The sequence below is a fragment of the Chinchilla lanigera genome, unplaced genomic scaffold (assembly GCF_000276665.1).
Source record: "Chinchilla lanigera isolate Chin_1 unplaced genomic scaffold, ChiLan1.0 scaffold00001, whole genome shotgun sequence".
NCBI lineage: Eukaryota > Metazoa > Chordata > Mammalia > Rodentia > Chinchillidae > Chinchilla > Chinchilla lanigera.
Window position 1 is genome coordinate 8,529,439 of NW_004955402.1, and position 17,245 is coordinate 8,546,683.

The following is a 17,245-nucleotide window of genomic DNA, read 5'->3' on the forward strand; positions in this document are numbered from 1 at the left end:
GGTATAAAAGATTTTAAACCCTTTGATTTGAACCAACAGAATTCTTGAAACAGAACAAAGATATTACAATATACTTTCATGAACATAGGAAAACATTCTTAACTATAAGGAAGAAATAAGTGTGTGCAAGATAATGTGTATAATTAATATGATTTATCCCAGTAATATGCATTTATTTTGACGTTAAAAAATCTATAATTAATTAATATCTACTTGGAAAACTATGAATGTAGATCCTGCCTCACAGAACACATAAAAAGCAATTTAAAATGTCATAAACCTAAGTGCAAGAGTAAATCTATAAAACAGAAAAGAACATAGGAAAGAATCTTTGTAACTCTGAATTAAGCAAAAGTACTGGAAATATGACATCAAAAATACAAAAAACAGGAAATATTGATAAACCAGATTTTATAAAATTAAGTGTTTTTGCCTTTCAAAAGCAATAGAAGGCATGAAGGAGAGGAGGAAGGTGTGGAAATGTGCTGTGTAAGTGCACCAACTCCCCGTGATGAATGGAATGGTTATCTACTACAATCACGTATTAATAAATTCTTTAAAAGATTAAAAACTACCATTTCAAAATTGGAAAGGCAGACTACATGTTGGAAGAAAACATTTGCAAATCATATAACTGATTAGACACTCCAAAACATCACAGAAAAAAAGTAAAAGTTCTAAATAAATATTCCTTGATAGAAATAATTAAGATTTAAATTCTTCTCAGAATAATTTATGAATTCATTTGAATACTAACCCTACATTCTCCAAATGTTTTTAATGCAAATTTATGAATTGATTTTATATAATTAAATTTTCACAAACTGTTTTTACAGTGAACTTCATGATGTTGTAATGACCATGAAGATTTAGTAATGATATTTTTAGTAGGTTTATCATATATATCCAAGTTCTCCCCAACACTATTCTTTTATTCTTTAAGACTTCCCATAGAGACAATCATGCCATCAGGGGACAAAGACAGTTATATTCCTTTCCTTTCAATATCTATACCCTTTCTTTCCTTTTGTGTCATTATTGATTCTAGTTCACATGGCTAAAGATGGCAAATTAATAGTTACCTCAGTTTGTCATTTCCTAGGCTGTGTTTAACACTATTGTTATTGCTGGTCATACTGTTTTAGCTAAGGTGCCATAATTATTCTAATCAGTTGTTCTTCCTTGTGTACCAAGACTGAGATCGCAAAAGGGTAATAAAAAATATGATAGGCTAGTGCCAAAAAACAAGGGGCTGGGCCAAGTAGGCAGCAAATTCTCATTCCCAATAAATTGAAGAAGTAGGATCTTGCAACAGACTCAAAACCCAAAAGCCAGATATACCTGGAAGACACTTTTGAGATGTAGTCATTTCCTAAGAGTTATAAATACTAGTAATAAAGGTGCTCACCATAGGCAATTTATGAACATCAAGCCTGGAAATAAACTAAACAAAATAAAAAATGAAAAGACACTTAAACCAGATAGAGCCTGAGACATCCAACTCACCAAAGGCAAACCCAGGTGTCACTGAGATGGAACAATCCAAAAGCCACCTACCAGGACTCTCTGAAGTGGCAACAACAGAAGTAGCAAAGCAAATGAATAAGGCTCTAGAAGAAGTCATATCAGAAATAATTTCTTAGATAAGTACAGAGTGGTTGACCATAATGAAAGACATGCTTAGTGACTCTAGAGCAGGTACAGATAAAAAAAAAATAGGTGCTTAGGAGAGTGATGAAAACAGTGAATGCCCAAAAGGAAAAAACTGTAATCCATAAAACTGATTCAAACAGAAATCCAGGAGATGAAAAATTCCATTGAAAGTCTATGGTGCAGCATGAGCCAATGTGAGGGCAGAATCTCAGATAAAGGAGACAGGATTGCAGTTAGCGATCATGAAAAGGAAGATTTCTTGAAAATAACAAGGGACCACAAAAAATCATTTTAGTAGCTGCTAAATGATGCAAATAAGAATAACATAAGTTTGATCAGAGTTAATGAAAAAGTAGAAAATAGTGCAAATGACATTTAAAAACCTTTTCACAGATGTCATGGCAGAAAACTTACCTGGCAGGGAAAAAGAATTTGACTTACATATAAGTGAGACATATAGATTCTGATTAACCATGATCCAAAAAAAAAAAAAAAAAAAACCCACAAGGTATATAATAGTCAATATCCAGAACATTCAACACAAGAACAGAATATTAAAAGCTGTTAGAGAAAAGAAGCAAATCACTTCCATAAAAAAGCCCATTAGAATCAAACCAGACTTCTCAACACAAACCTTCAAGTCAAGGAGAGCTTAAAGTATTTTAAGCCCTAAACAAAAATAACCCCCAACCCAGACTGACGTGCCCTGCAAAGTTATCTTTGAAAATTAATGGAGAAATAAGATATCTCCATGACAAAAAACACCTTAACACCAAACCAGCAACCCAAAATATTCTGAATGGCATTCTAGACAGAGATAACCAGGATTACAACTCCATGAACATGAACAAAATGAATAAAACAGGCAAGCAATTAAGCAGAGGGAAAAAATAGAAACCAATAACAGGAAATAATGTGACAAGGATATCAGTACATATCAGTTACAACCATCAACATTAATGGTCTTAATTCTCCAATCAAATACTGGCAGAATGGATTAAGCAAGATCCAACAATATACTGCGTACGAGAAACACATTTATTTCAAAAAGAAATTCATGACTAAAAGTCAAAGAATGGAAAATAATACTCCACGTGGCACAAACCCAGACAAAAACGTTGGTAGCTATACTATATGCAGACAAAGTGGATTTCAAGCAAAGACTGTTTAAAAGAGACAAAAGTTCACTATATCCTTATAAAAGTAACAATCCAACAGGAAGAGATAATAATCATAAGTATATATGTACCAAATACCTGTGCATCCAACTATATAAAACAAATATTAACAGATATAAAAAAATCAAATAAGCACTAATACATTCATATTGTGGGATCTCAATAGCCCACGTTCACAAATAAAAAGATTAACTCGACAAAAAAATCAACAATGAAATATCAGAACTGAACCAAACTTTTGAACAAATGGACATAGTAGATGTCTACCCAGTATTCCACCCTACAACATCAGAATACACTTTCTTCTCAGCTGTATACAAGATTCTGTCCAAAACAGACCACATAATAGCTCATAGAACATGCTTAAGTAAGTGCAAAGGAACTAAAATTATCCCACTCATATTATCAGACCATAGTGCAATGAAATTGGAAATCAAGGTAAAAGAAACCACAAAAACTTCATAAATGCATGGAAATTAAATAACACCATGGTGAACAATCAATGAGTCACAGAGGAAATTAAAGAAGAAATTAGACAGTCTATACAACTAGTACAATAAACTGAAACATATGGGGCACAATGAACACAGTCCTAAGAGGGAAATTTATAGCAGGGAATACCCATATCAGGATAACAGAATGAGAGCAAGTAAACAATTTAATGTTGAACCTCAAACTTCTAGAAAAAGAGCAGGCTAAGCCAAAAGCTCATACCAGGGACAAAATTATTAAGATCAGAGAAGAAATTAATGCAATGGAAACTAAAACATACTATAAGGAATCAAGGAATTGAAGAGTTGGGTCTTTGAAAGATTAAGTAAAATCAGCAAACCTACAGCCAACTGTCTTAGTTTCTTTTCTCTCATTGATGAGGCAAAATACCCAACACCCAGCAGTTAAAGGAGGAAAGGTCTATTTAACTCACAGTTTGTGGAGGTTTCAGTCCATAATCAGTTGGATCCAAGATCTAGTGCCATGGCACAGGGGCAACCATTCAAGGCAGTGGAAGACAGAAAAAGCAACAAGAGAAAAAGCAGGGAGAGCAAACCTCTATTCCTCCCTTGTATTTTAAACAGGCTACCCGCCCTGTAGTAGGTTTAGAATTCACATCATCTCCCTGCGCTCCTCTTGCACAGGCTCAGGATGTTTACAAACGGAGGACTCTGGCCCCCTGCTGAGTCACTTGGTTAATCTTCTAAATTTCTTAAGCTGACACAATGAATCAAACATTACAACGTCCTGGACCATAAACAGCCATTCTAGGGCATGTCCTGTACACCCCAGCATGTAGAGCTGCTGAGTCAAACTTCTAAGCTTCTCAAGTTGACGCAACATGTCAACCATTACATCAACCTTATCAAAACAAGAAAAGACCCAAATCCATGCAGTTAGAAATAAAAAGATGACCTCACAACAGATCCTTCAGAAATCCATGATATAGCTGTGTACACTTTGAGAACTTGATCCTAATAAGATGAAAAACACAGAGTAAGTAAACAGATCCCTAGATATATATGAATTACTAAAACTGAATCAAGAAATATAAAAATTTTTAATAAACCAATATTGGTTAATGAAATTGAAGATGAAAGTAAAACCTACCAACAAAGGAACGCCCAGGCCCTGACAGATGCACTGCTGAATTCCACAAGAAATTCAGAGAAGACTTCATGCTACTACTTCTAAAAATCTTTAATGAAATTGAAAGGGTAATAATACTCCCAAATTTATCCCTGAAAGCACACATCACCTTAATACCAAAACCAGACAAGTATCTAATAAGAAGGAGATCTCCCCAACCTCCCTAATGAACTTAGGCACAAAAATCCTCAATAAAATACTGGCAAACAAAATGCAGCAAATTATCAAGAAGATAATTATACACTATGATCAAGTAAAATTCTTCCCATGGATTCAGGAATGGTTCAACATACATAAATCAATGACTGTAATACACCATACTAACAGAGACAAGGAGAAAAATCATATGGTCATCTCAATAGATGTGGAAAAAGTATTTGACAAAGTCTAATACCCATTCATGATAAAGAAAAAAATTTTTCAGAAAATTGGAATATATAGTCTCTATCTCAGTCTGATAAAATCCATTTATGGTCAACCAACAGCCAATATCTTACTAAATGAACAAAAACTGAAAGCTTTTTCTCTAAATCAAGAATAAGAGAAAGATGCCCACTGTCACCACTCTTATTTAATATTTCTCTGGAAATGTTAACCAGAGCAATTAGACAAGAAAAAGAAATAAAAGGAATAGGGATAGGAAAGGAAGAAGTTAAATTATCATTGTTTGCTGATGACATGATACTCTACCTAGAAGATCCCAAAAACTAGACCAAAAGACTTCTAGATTTCATAAACAAATTCAGTAGTGTGTAAAGTCAATACACACAAATCAATAGCATTCTTACACACAAATAATAAACTCACTGAAAGAGAAATTAGTGAACCCACACTTTTCACAATAACATTCAATAAAATGAAATACCTACAAATCCATCTTACAAAAGAAGGAAAAGACCTCTACAATGAAAACTACAGTACTCTGGAAAAGGACATTGATAGGGACCTCAGCAAAAGGAAGAACAGCCCATGTTCATGGAAAAAACCAATATAGTGAAAATGGTCATACTTCCAAAACTGTTATGCATATTTAATGTAATCCCAATAAAAATTCCAACTGCATGTCTCACAGTATTAGAAAAGAAGATCCTACAATTATTTGGGGCAAAAAGAGACCTAGAATAGCAAAGGCAGTTCTGGAAAACAAAGGTGGTGTGGGGGGCATCAAAATCCCTAACTTGAAATTATACTACAAAGCTACTATGATAAAAAAGAACAAAACAGCATGGTACTGACCAAAGCACAGACCAAAGGATTAGTAGAAGAAACAAGAAACAACTCCAGACTTATTTAGACACCTTAACTTGGACAAAGGTACCAGACAACTTCACGGGAAAAAAGATAACCTCTTTAACAAATGGTCTGCAAAAACTGGCTTTCCACATGCTGAAGATTAAACCTAGACCCATATCTTTCACAAAACTAAAACCAAATGGATCAAAGATCTAAATATTACAACAGAAACATTAAATCTGCTGGAAGATAGAATAGGTAGAATTCTTGCAGACACTGGTGTACACCAAGACTTCATGAACAGAACCCCAATTATACAGGAATGACCACGAAGAATAAATAATGTTCAACATCATTGTCCACTCAAGAAATGCAAATTAAAACAATACTGAGATTTCATCTTACCCAGAAAGAATGGCTGTCATCAAGAAATCAACAAATAACAAATGCTGGCAGGGCTCTGGGGAAAGAGGAAGCCTTCTCCACTGTTGATGGGGGTGTGGACTTGTGCAACCACTGTGGAAATCAGTGTGGACTTTCCTCAGAAAACTAGGATTAGAGGTTCCATTTGACCCAGCTATTCCTCTGCTTGGTATCTTTCCAAAAACTTAAAAATATCACACCACAGTGATATATGCACACCCATGTTTATAGCGGCACAATTTGTAATAGCTAAGTCTTGGAAACAGCCCAAATGCCCATCAACTGATGTTTTTATACAATGGGATACTATTCTGCCATAAAGAAGAATAAGCTTGCAACATTTCCAGGTAAGTAGATGCACCTTGAGGCCATACTCTCAAGTGAATTAAACTTACACACATGTAAATACTGTATTGTTTCGCTGGTGTAAGAAACTAAATGAGTAAATAAGGACCAAAATATATAATAGATATTGTGAAATAGGAAGAAATTGTTCAAATATGAAAGGGAACTAGGAAGACGGGAGAGGGAAAAGGAAGGAAGGGAAAAGAAAGAATAATGAGAAAAAAGAAAGAATTAAAACAAAGCTTTTGTAAATGAGAGGAGGGGTTGAAGGAAGGATAGGGGAATGGAAAAAAGAATCAAGTTATGTCATGTACAGGTACAAATTACCTATAACCAATGTGATCTTTATGTATATCGAAAATGTACCAATAAACAATAAACAAAATAAAATCAATCATTGAATATCTCATATAATATTGAATAGTGTAACAGAAATGAAAAACAGAATGGTCATATGGGTCAATTATTGTACCACTGCGAAAAATTGTTAAATTGACCTATCATGTCTTAGGGACTTTCTGCACTTTAATCACATAATAATTAATGTGATTTTTCAGTAAGTGTAATGGTAAATGCTAAGAAGCCTCTTAGAGTTTTATACTGAAAAAGAAAAGGCAGAAAGTCTCATTTTACTCATGAAATAATTGTTATAAATAATTTTTAAAATGGATAAAGTAATATACAGAAATCCATATAGTAACAAACACAGATGCTTCCATTTGTTGAAAATATGTTAATGCTTTAGAAAATTTGGAGAAGTTATTACCCTAACAAATCACTTGATGTGAGTAGTTTGAGATTGGTGACATTACACATTTTATACATTTCTCAGTTTATAGATTTGCTAGATTTGTCTTACTAATGAAATTAGAGAATCTGACAACGCATTCAGCAGTTAGTGACTTCCTAAATTAATGTAGTGGGATTGTGGAGGAGAGTGTAAACACAATCACATCAAGCTGTTGCTTTGACTGGAATGTAAAACATACTGTTTTCCAGAGAGTTTACCACATGTGAAATCCTTTCATTGAATCAGTGATGACCAAGCTATGGCAGAAGATACATATTTTTTCTTTTGCCTCTATACACTTATATGTGATATATTTTTACCTATAGCAGCTGATACAACCAACTATAGAAATAAAGAGAGCCTAAAATTAAAAATTGATTTGTCAAACACACCTCTTAACATTTTCTATATTATAGGTATTTTTAAATCTATCTAGTTTTCAGTGGAGTGTGTACATAATTTATGAAGTATAAGTATGCATACTTTGATATTTGTGCTCACTTTTTTTCTGATAGGTGTAGATAATCACAAAAGTTTGTAGACCACTAGTTAAGGTGAGGCATGCATATCTTAGTCTATCTTTACTTGCGAGAAATTTTTACTTTGAGCCTGCAAAACCTTCAGTGCACAGAGGATTTTTAAATTTATGAAACACTTCACATTCTTTGGCAATGTTTCTGCTTGCTACTATGATGAGATAAATATTATACACTCTTTTTATAGATAAGAGAGTTGAAGAGTTAAGTGATTTTCTTAGTTGAAAATTTAAAAATTCAAAGGTAAGAGGCAAACTCTTTTTAAGCTAATTGAAATAAACTAGATCATTTGAAGAGATTAATTACTTTGGTTTATTTCTTGCCCCCCACCTTATTGCTTTTTATATGTAGAAGCCCAAAATTAGATACCATAGAAAAACAGAAAACATTTTTCTGGCTTTCCTCAAATCATCTGTTTCTTGAATCTGGGAAGACCTTCTGAATCAGAAGTAAAAGAGGATAAGTCATGAGTGGAAATTAGGAGGTGCTACTTTGGGTCAGTGGAAAAGTGAGCAGGTTAGGATAAAATATCATGATTATATATAGCTAGAGGACTAAACAGGAGAATCAGAGTAAAGGTAGCAATTGGAAGAGGTAAGGAAAAGGTAGACTACGTATTTTGAAGTCTGAGAAAATTATATTTATTTTCCTAGGAAAACTTGCGGAACTAAAACTTCTGCATTAGTTTTCTCTTTAACCACTCTTTATTTGAAATGAGTACATGGCCATTACCCATTTATAGATTCTGTTGATAATACCCTTTAAAGAACTGGTATTGATTTGTGACACAGGAATACAAAACAAGAGCCACTGCATATCTCTTTGATAAGACAGGAAGCCCATGCTGCCTGTGTGCCCTGCTTGTGCTTCTGCAAGGTCATTTTGCACCTCAGCCATGGATTTCAAAATGAGTACAATAAATATGACTTCTTGCTTTTCTAGGGAGGGATGAATAAAGGAACCTGGTTAGCAGTCCACTTGAACAAACAGTTTTGCTATTTACATTCTGCCTATTGAGTCACAGGGCCATTAAGTTGCAAGGCCAGAAGAAAACAGCTAAAAGCATGTATCCTTATTACTTAACATGAAAACACTTTCACATGTCTCAGATACCCAGGCAATGTTCCCAGGCTCTCAGACCATACAGAGGATAGACTAATTTCATGACATGGGACATAAATGTTAACTCATGGTGTTCTGTCACTTTTTGAAATAAATTCAGTTTATTGTTGATATCCCAAGTTTTCAGCTTCCCTAAGCTCCAATAAAGGATGAAGAAGTTTGACTTTTCAGATGTGAATGTATCATAAATTATGCTATCAAAAATTATGAATGCAACTAGACTATTTCACCATTAAATGTTTAATAGGGTTAAAATACAGTGTATAAATTCAATTCATAGGGAAATTTCTATTTTTACATGACTGCAAGTCTGAAAACAAAATGGATTCTTTAATAACATGAAGAAGCACAGACATTAAATCATCAAATGCTGAAGGTATTCTAGGGAACTAATGTCTTTCTGCAACCCTATAAATGGAATATAGTTAGGAATACATTTTTTGTGATATTTATGGAGTGCAGAACTCTGTGTTAAAGGCTGCATATGCATTAATATGCAACTTATTGCAGTACATGCACAAGCTCAAGGCCATTGGTACATATTATATCTTTTCTTCTTTCTTTCTTTGGTACTGGGAATTGAACTCAGGGCATTGTGCTTGCCAAGCAGGTGCTTGTGCCACTGAGCTATATCCCCAGCCCAATTGGTATATGGTATTGTAAACCTGAGAAATCTACAAATAAAGCACAGACTTAAAGCAGTGAGGCTTTTGGGAGTTGTTCCACACAATTTGTGTCTGTTTTTCCCTTCACTTTCTGTGATGGCTTGTATCTAGATGCCCCCCTCAAGCCTCATTCACTCATACTGGGTGGGGCTTGTTGAAGCTGACTAGATCTAGAGTGTGTGATACTGGGATTAAGGATATATGGTACTAAACTAACCCGCTGATTGGAACTAGCAAAATTCTGGGTATGGACAATGGGAAGGCCCACCCTCAGTGTGGATAGCACCACCAAGAAAAGGCTTGCAGCCAGGATGGGATAAAAGGAAAGAGAGGCTTACTTTGCTGCTGCTTCTACTGCTGCTTGCTGTTTCGCTGCCTTTTGCCTGCCCTGCTATGGGCTGTTCCTCCTCTGATGCATGCCACTCTGCCTTGGAGCCAGCTGGAGTATGGACTGACCCTTCTACAAACTGTGAGCTGAAATAAACCTTCCTCATTTAGCTTGTAAGTGTTGGGTGTTTTGTCTCAATAAGGAGAAAAGTAACTAAGATAGACATAATAGATTGTTGTAAACTGTATTCACTTCTAATGTTCTCCAGAGTACTAGAATTTATTCTATGTTTGGGTACCAGTTATTTAATCTCTCACATGCTCCAAATTTTCCCAGCCAATAATAATCCTTATTATACAATCCATTTATAGATTGGATAATTTTAAAACATTCATCTATGGGAAAGAGCATGCACAATTTTTCTTTCTCCATCTGACTTATTTCACTTACATAATGTCCTCCAGTTCCATCTATTTTGCTGTTAAAGATAGAATATCATTATTTTTGTGGCTGAATAATATTCCATTGTTATATATTCTACATTTTCTTTATCCATTTATCCATTTTTGGATGCCTACATTGATTCCAAATCTTAACTATCTTTTTTGTTTTGTTCTATGTTTGTATATACTCTTCCAAGAGTGAAATGATTTCACAGGAAATATCAGAAAAGTAGCAATAGTTTAATAAGAGTGTTTCTGAAGTTTCACTAATCTCATATATCAGTGTACTAATGGTCATAGTAATATTGGGAATGGGGAGAGTGTCAGTGATGTTTTTCCTTAGACAAAAATCTCCCAACTGGTTATATTTACTCTAGGGTGGGATCTCTCCACAAGCCCAGAGGTTTCCAAGACCCCATCCTCTGACCTTGAGCAAAAGCCTGCGATTGTTCTGATGTTTGTCTACCTACATATTCTGACCAAAAATTGTGTAGTCTGTAGCGTCATCATCAGTGGAGATGAGAGATACTCAAGGAGGTGTCTTGCTTGGGACAATGCTTAGAGCACATAGTCCTGGCATTGTGACAGCCTGGAGCTCAGTTCCTATACTCTTCCTGGCAGTTGAGACCCAACTACATCACCAGCTCCAGGGAGCACAGGGGCATCTTCTGCTAAATCTTCCACTTGGTCTTACATGACTCTTTTGGCCTCAACACTCCCACCATCCCCAGCACATCCCCAGCACATGGTTTTCCACCATGGGAAAAAGGAGGTTCTGAAGGTATGTATCTTCCTGCTATTGTTAAATAAGTCAAAAATTTAGCTCCTTTGCTCTCTGTTTCCAGTGTTTTTCTCAAACAGTGGGTAACTAATATCCACTTTCTAACTGGACTGGATGGGGATGATAACGAGGGACAAGATCCCGCTATTATCAAAGAAGAGAATCTGGTTTTTATACATGAGTTATTTATCACAAGCACCTTTGATCTGGTGCTGCTCTATATCCTTTAGTAAGCAACTACCGAGGAATATTAGCTAATTCAATAAGTAGATGTGAACTAATGCATTGCTATGAGTTTTTTTCCCTATCCAAGGAGATAAAAGTGTTTCTTCTCAATCCCAGAATGCCTTTTAAATGCAATTTTCTTGAAGCTATTTTTAATTTTGATAGCATTTTCTGCAGGAGTAGAAAAGCAAATCCAGCACACACGAATTAGGATGAATTTCAAATCAGAAAAGTAAAGGCAAAACAAAATAAACAAGCATCTGGGTGAAGGAACAGATACAGGAGCAAGCCTTTTCACAAGAACATAGTTTGGTATGATGAAAGTAAACTCACAGCTTCTTTTTGAAGTTGCAATTAAAAGACCCCGGGATCTTTTGTGAAAGTAAACATATTTTACAATACATGAATACTTCAAGATGCACTAAGTGCTATTGTGCTTCACTTCACTTAGTACACTGACCTATCACATTTGGAATGAATTCAGAACTGTACAGAAGAGTCACAAATCCCGAGTGGACTCGCCCTGACCTCGTTTCCTCCTACTTCCAAACTAAAGAGCTGCTCCAGCCACAGGCCTTACTGTTTCTCTCACCTAAGGGAAACATTGGGCAAACGGGTAACTGGTCGCATTCCCTTTGCTGAGCTGCCCTCCCCACATGTAGCTATGGCTACTTCCTCATTTCAGCCCAGTATCTGCTTAAGCATCCCGTCTCTTCACATTTTTTTCTTCCCTTACCCTGCTTTACTTTTCAGCAGAACTTTTGTCACTATTAGACTAACTGTACAATTATTTCCTTTTTTCTATCTACCTTCAGTAAAATGTAAACCTCTCAGAGTGAACTGTCTTGGTCTTATGGGTTATCTCCTCCAAGCTTTAAACAGCACCTAGCATGCAGGAGATGCTGAGTAAAGGTTTGTCGAATAAGCAAACGAGTGAAAAAATGAATGCCATCAATCAGTGTTTCATTTTGCAGATGGTAAAATATTCATAAGAATTTTGTAAGTTAATTTGATCTTGGCCGATCATTTACTCAGATGTTTACTTTTTAAATGAAGGTGAAATTCGTGTAATGTAAGATTCAGTATTTTAAAATGTTTAACTCATACTATTACATTCGCAATGTTGTGCAGCTCTCACTTGTATTGACTTCAGAAACACTGTCTTTACTCCAAAAGAAAACCCTTTGCTCATTAATTAGTTCCCACCTTTACTCCCGACACACACACACACACACACACACACACACACACAACACACATTAAGGGGCTGCCAATCCATTTTTGTCTCTCGCATCTGGATATTTCATATCAGTGGAATCATACAACATGTTATCTTCATGATTTTCTAGATTCTGGAATCTGTGTTTTCTTTTAATCCTTGCCCAAAATCTTTGAGAATTTCCACATGTTTAAGGGTCAGCGAGTTGTTGCTGTAGACTCAAACAGCAAACATTGTGGGCTTTGAGGACCGTGTGATTTCTGGTGCAGTTACTCAACTTTGTGACTCTAGTATAAAAGTAGCCACAGAAAAATGCATAGGGAGAGGGACACTGATGTCTTCCACTAAAGCTTTATGTATGTAAACAAGAGGCAGACTGCATGTGACATAAGGACAGCACTTTATCAACCCGCTATTGCAACAGAGACGTAGGTTTCCAGGCCAGGTGATGCTTTCGTCCTGGCCCACTCTCAGACTAGCAAGTACACTTGTGAGGGGAAAAAAAAGGGGAAACTTTCATCAGTTCATCCTCTCTTGTTGTGTCTAGTAATTTTATATCAGAGTTTCCTCCTCCAACCTGAAAAGGAATTCTAAAGTTAGGAATAGGAGAAGCTCCTCACATTTTGTAAGAGAAAAATACTTCTATTTTATTGAACTAAAAGTATGATAGCATTTATTTTTTATAAATATCTATTCTGAAAAACTTTTATTAGACTTTTATTAAGATGTACTAATGAGAAATTCAAACTAATCCATAGAAAGCCTATTTATTCATAATTTCACAGAACATGTTCACATGGTTTAACATGTTCCCACCAGCCTGAACCACCAGTGATACCTTCATGGCTGAGAGCTGCTAAGCAGGAGACACACAAATTATAGCCCAATCATGAATGTGTTATATTTTGTTCCTTATATATTTAAACATATCACAATTATATTTCTGTGAAAAGTTCTATTAATTTTTCCTTTTCTACTCACTTAAAATATCAAAGATAGGTTGATGTAGCCATTGTTAAGCATATTTGAATTATACTTTATTCCCACAAGGAAAATAAGTGTAGTCTTTTAAAATGACTTTATTTATAAGTATATTAATTTGTTAATAATTAAATATCCAGATTTTGAAACAAATACATCATAGGAAAGCAGAATTAGGTGCAGTCTGAATTTGGTGACTGTTCATCATCAAGCCCTAGTGAACATGCGATCGAGCTCTTTGTGTGCTTGTTTGTTTATTAGTTCCCAGAGAAAATCACCTTCATTCCTATTGACGTTGAGTCAGCTTCCATAGGTCATGGAATTTCAAAGGGCAAAGGGCAGGGCATTGATTCACTGGTTTTTCATCAGATGAGTTTTGGAAGTCTGACTTCTTCACCTTCCTTTGTTTGTTTGTTTGTTTGTTTCATTTCTAGGAAATAAAGATAGGGGATTTTTCTCAGAATGCCTCAAAAACAAGGTAGATATTGTTTCCATATGTCATAACAAATCAGGGGAGTGTACACAATATTTAAAGACACACAATAAAACTTAAGGTTCCAGCAGGACTTCTTTTAGTACAAAAAGCATCATGAGTTAAGTCTCATCACTCCTGTGACGTGTTTGAAGCTGTGGGTGGTGGACAATGGCATTACTGAGCTGCAAGTCTTTATTCTCTTTTCCCCATTAATAGTGCAGCGAGCAGCCCTCAGAGCTCTATATTCTCCCAAGTACCTTGTGAGGCGTCTTTCACCCTACTACAAAGTAGAGACAAGGCAAGAAGATAAACGTTCTCCACAGACTGTACTTGGTAAAGCTGCAGATTTCAAGAAAGAAACGTTTGCTCCTTTTGGCTATATCTACTTTGTTTGTGCCCAGGACAATTCTTCTGCTCCCCAAAGCAGACTCTGATAACGTGAAATTTACAATACTTTGATGTTACAATGGACCTTTAACATTATTATCTTCTTTTAAGCAGAGATGAACTTACTTGTTGCATTGTGTATTAAAGAACACAAAATTCACCTTTTGATAATAAAACAAGAATCAATATTCATTGTTTATTTTTCAGAACCTTGAAAACTCCTTGCTGTCTTTTCCTAGTATCCCATGATTTTTCACCCACCTGGGGCTTCCTGGCAGGATTCCTGGTAGATCTGTTCTTAGGAGGTGATATTCCCAGATCGTCTGGTATTTCCTGAGCCCTAATCCTCAAAATGCCCCGGGTCTCACTCACTGCAAAGTGAAAACCAATTAATTGGCTGAAAATCATTGCCGCTCATGGGTAACATTCAGCAGTGCTTTCAAGTGTGACTTTCTTCAAAACAAACGTGATTTCCACTGTAGGGGCATTTGACACACAATTCAATGAATGAAATCTAATGGGGAAACTAAGCCCTAGAGTGGATGAGAGGTAGCTTTTTTTTCCCCCTTGTTTGTTTGCTTAATAGTTCCCAGAGAAGATCAGACAGATGATGAACTCAACCATGTTACCGTGGTCCTGGTAGATTCATAATCTTTCAAAAAATTTTTGCATGCAGAAAGTATCTCCATATCACACATTCGGTATACTCTCTTATCAATAGCTTTAAAAGATCAGGAGATAATTGAATTTTGAATATTTGTTTGTTATCAGTATTTGTTTTAGTGAAGGAAAAAGGTCAGTCCAAGATGATGAAACACCATAAAAGCCGGGCATGGTGGCACAAGCCTGTAATTCCAGCACTCAGGAGGCTGAGACAGGAGGATGGCCAAGAGTTCAAGGCCTGCCTAGGCTATGTAGTAAGTTCAAGGCCAGCCTGAAGTACAGCCTGAAGATTCTGTCTCAAAAAACAAACAACAACAGCAAAAAACAGGCTGGTTATCTTACTGTAAGAAATACCTGTTCTTTCAAAACTGAAGAAACTTTTTCTAAATAATCAAAACATCTAAAAGTCAATACAAAACAAAAAAAATTATTCTACTGAGATACAGAGTCTTTGTTAACCTGTACGGGTAAAGAATAATAATTCCTTTAAGATTGAAAACTGATTCATCATTTTAATAATTCATGTCATTTAAATGAATCATTTTAAAGAGAAAAAAAATTCTATTTTTGCATTACTATTTGGAAGTAAAGATTTCAAGAGAACTTCCTCTCATTCTTAAGGAATATATTATCTTAGATTAAGCCAATCAAACTGAGCAAATGTCAAAATTTTAATATATTTCTTAGATTCTCTTTTTATTTAGACAGTATACATTAAACCAAATTCAATTCTCTTCCACCATACCCTTTAAAACTTGAACCAAATACTCGAGTTTCATTCTTCATTATGATCTTTTATATTCTAGAACAGACTGACACTGGAAACAAAACTACTCTTTGAGTCCATGACGAACTCATCCAATGACCCAAAAACATCTTCTCAGGTTGTAATGTTCTGTCAGTCTTGTTCTCTCTCTCAACGAGCCATAATAACAATTTTACCCCTTATTTTAACCTAAGTAATGTTACACAGAAAGAAGAAAACTACGAGGAAAGTGATTGAAAATTTTCACACATAAGCATTTTAGTAAATTAGAAAAGCTTATAATTTTCTAGAAGAAAATGTAAAACACCCTTTCACACATTCTTAAAGTGGTGAAAATGAACATATTTGTTAACATGCTCCATAGGTCTACCCATATATAACAAAAGATAAAAATGTAAACTTATTATCTCCGCTGATCATTAATTCTGTAGTGAGAAATATTATTTAGAAACTCTCTAGGTAGCAATGATTGGCAATCTAATTTAATATTATTCTGAGAGTTTGATTTATCTAAAGGGAGCAAATTATGTAAAAGTCTTTCTTATCTGTATATCGTGTAAAATAAAGGCACTGCTTGTTAGACTTAGTTAATTACATGGCTCCTTCCAGCTCTTACATTTTTATATTCTTCAAGACTTAGAATTTGCTGAAGGAAGCACCCATATAATATTTATCTCAAAAGAAAACTTTTATACTTATCCATACTGAAAAATGCATGAATTCAGAATATGTCTAATGGTAACTAGAACATAAATGTACACTTAGTAAGAGTCTTTAGGGACAAGAATAGCAAACATAAACTGTGATTAAAGTGTTAATGATTTGATTTACAAAGGATTATGTCATGCATAACAGACACGCAAAATTCTGGTAATTGCTCCAATGAGATACCATCTCACTAAGCTCCGTTTCACTTCATGTATGAGTATGTTTTTATCTATATTAACAAACAATGCTTTTAAACTATAGTAGATATAGGAAAAACAGCCTTAGTTAAAATGTTTTCATATAATAGTGAGAGGAGTAGCACTTAAAGTTATCTTAAACAAGAAAGGTAAATTTTTTTAAGCTACAAATGTTTCACCTTACACACATTATCGTTAGTCTTACTTAGTCTGAAACTATTTTAGATATAAAGAATTAAGGGAAAAGAACATATAATACCTTTTCTGTTAGTTCCAATTTAATTTAATGCTTGCAATGCTACAGAAATGTTAGAAGTGGACTTTGGCTATATTGCAATAAAAGTATTACTCAAGAATACACTTAACAAGCAACTACTTATTCCTACAAATAAATGTACTTTTTACCTAAACTCATCTATTCTTCTATAAATGCCAAATCACTAAAAGGAAATGAACTAAAGTCATCTCTTTTTCTGTTCTCTAAAT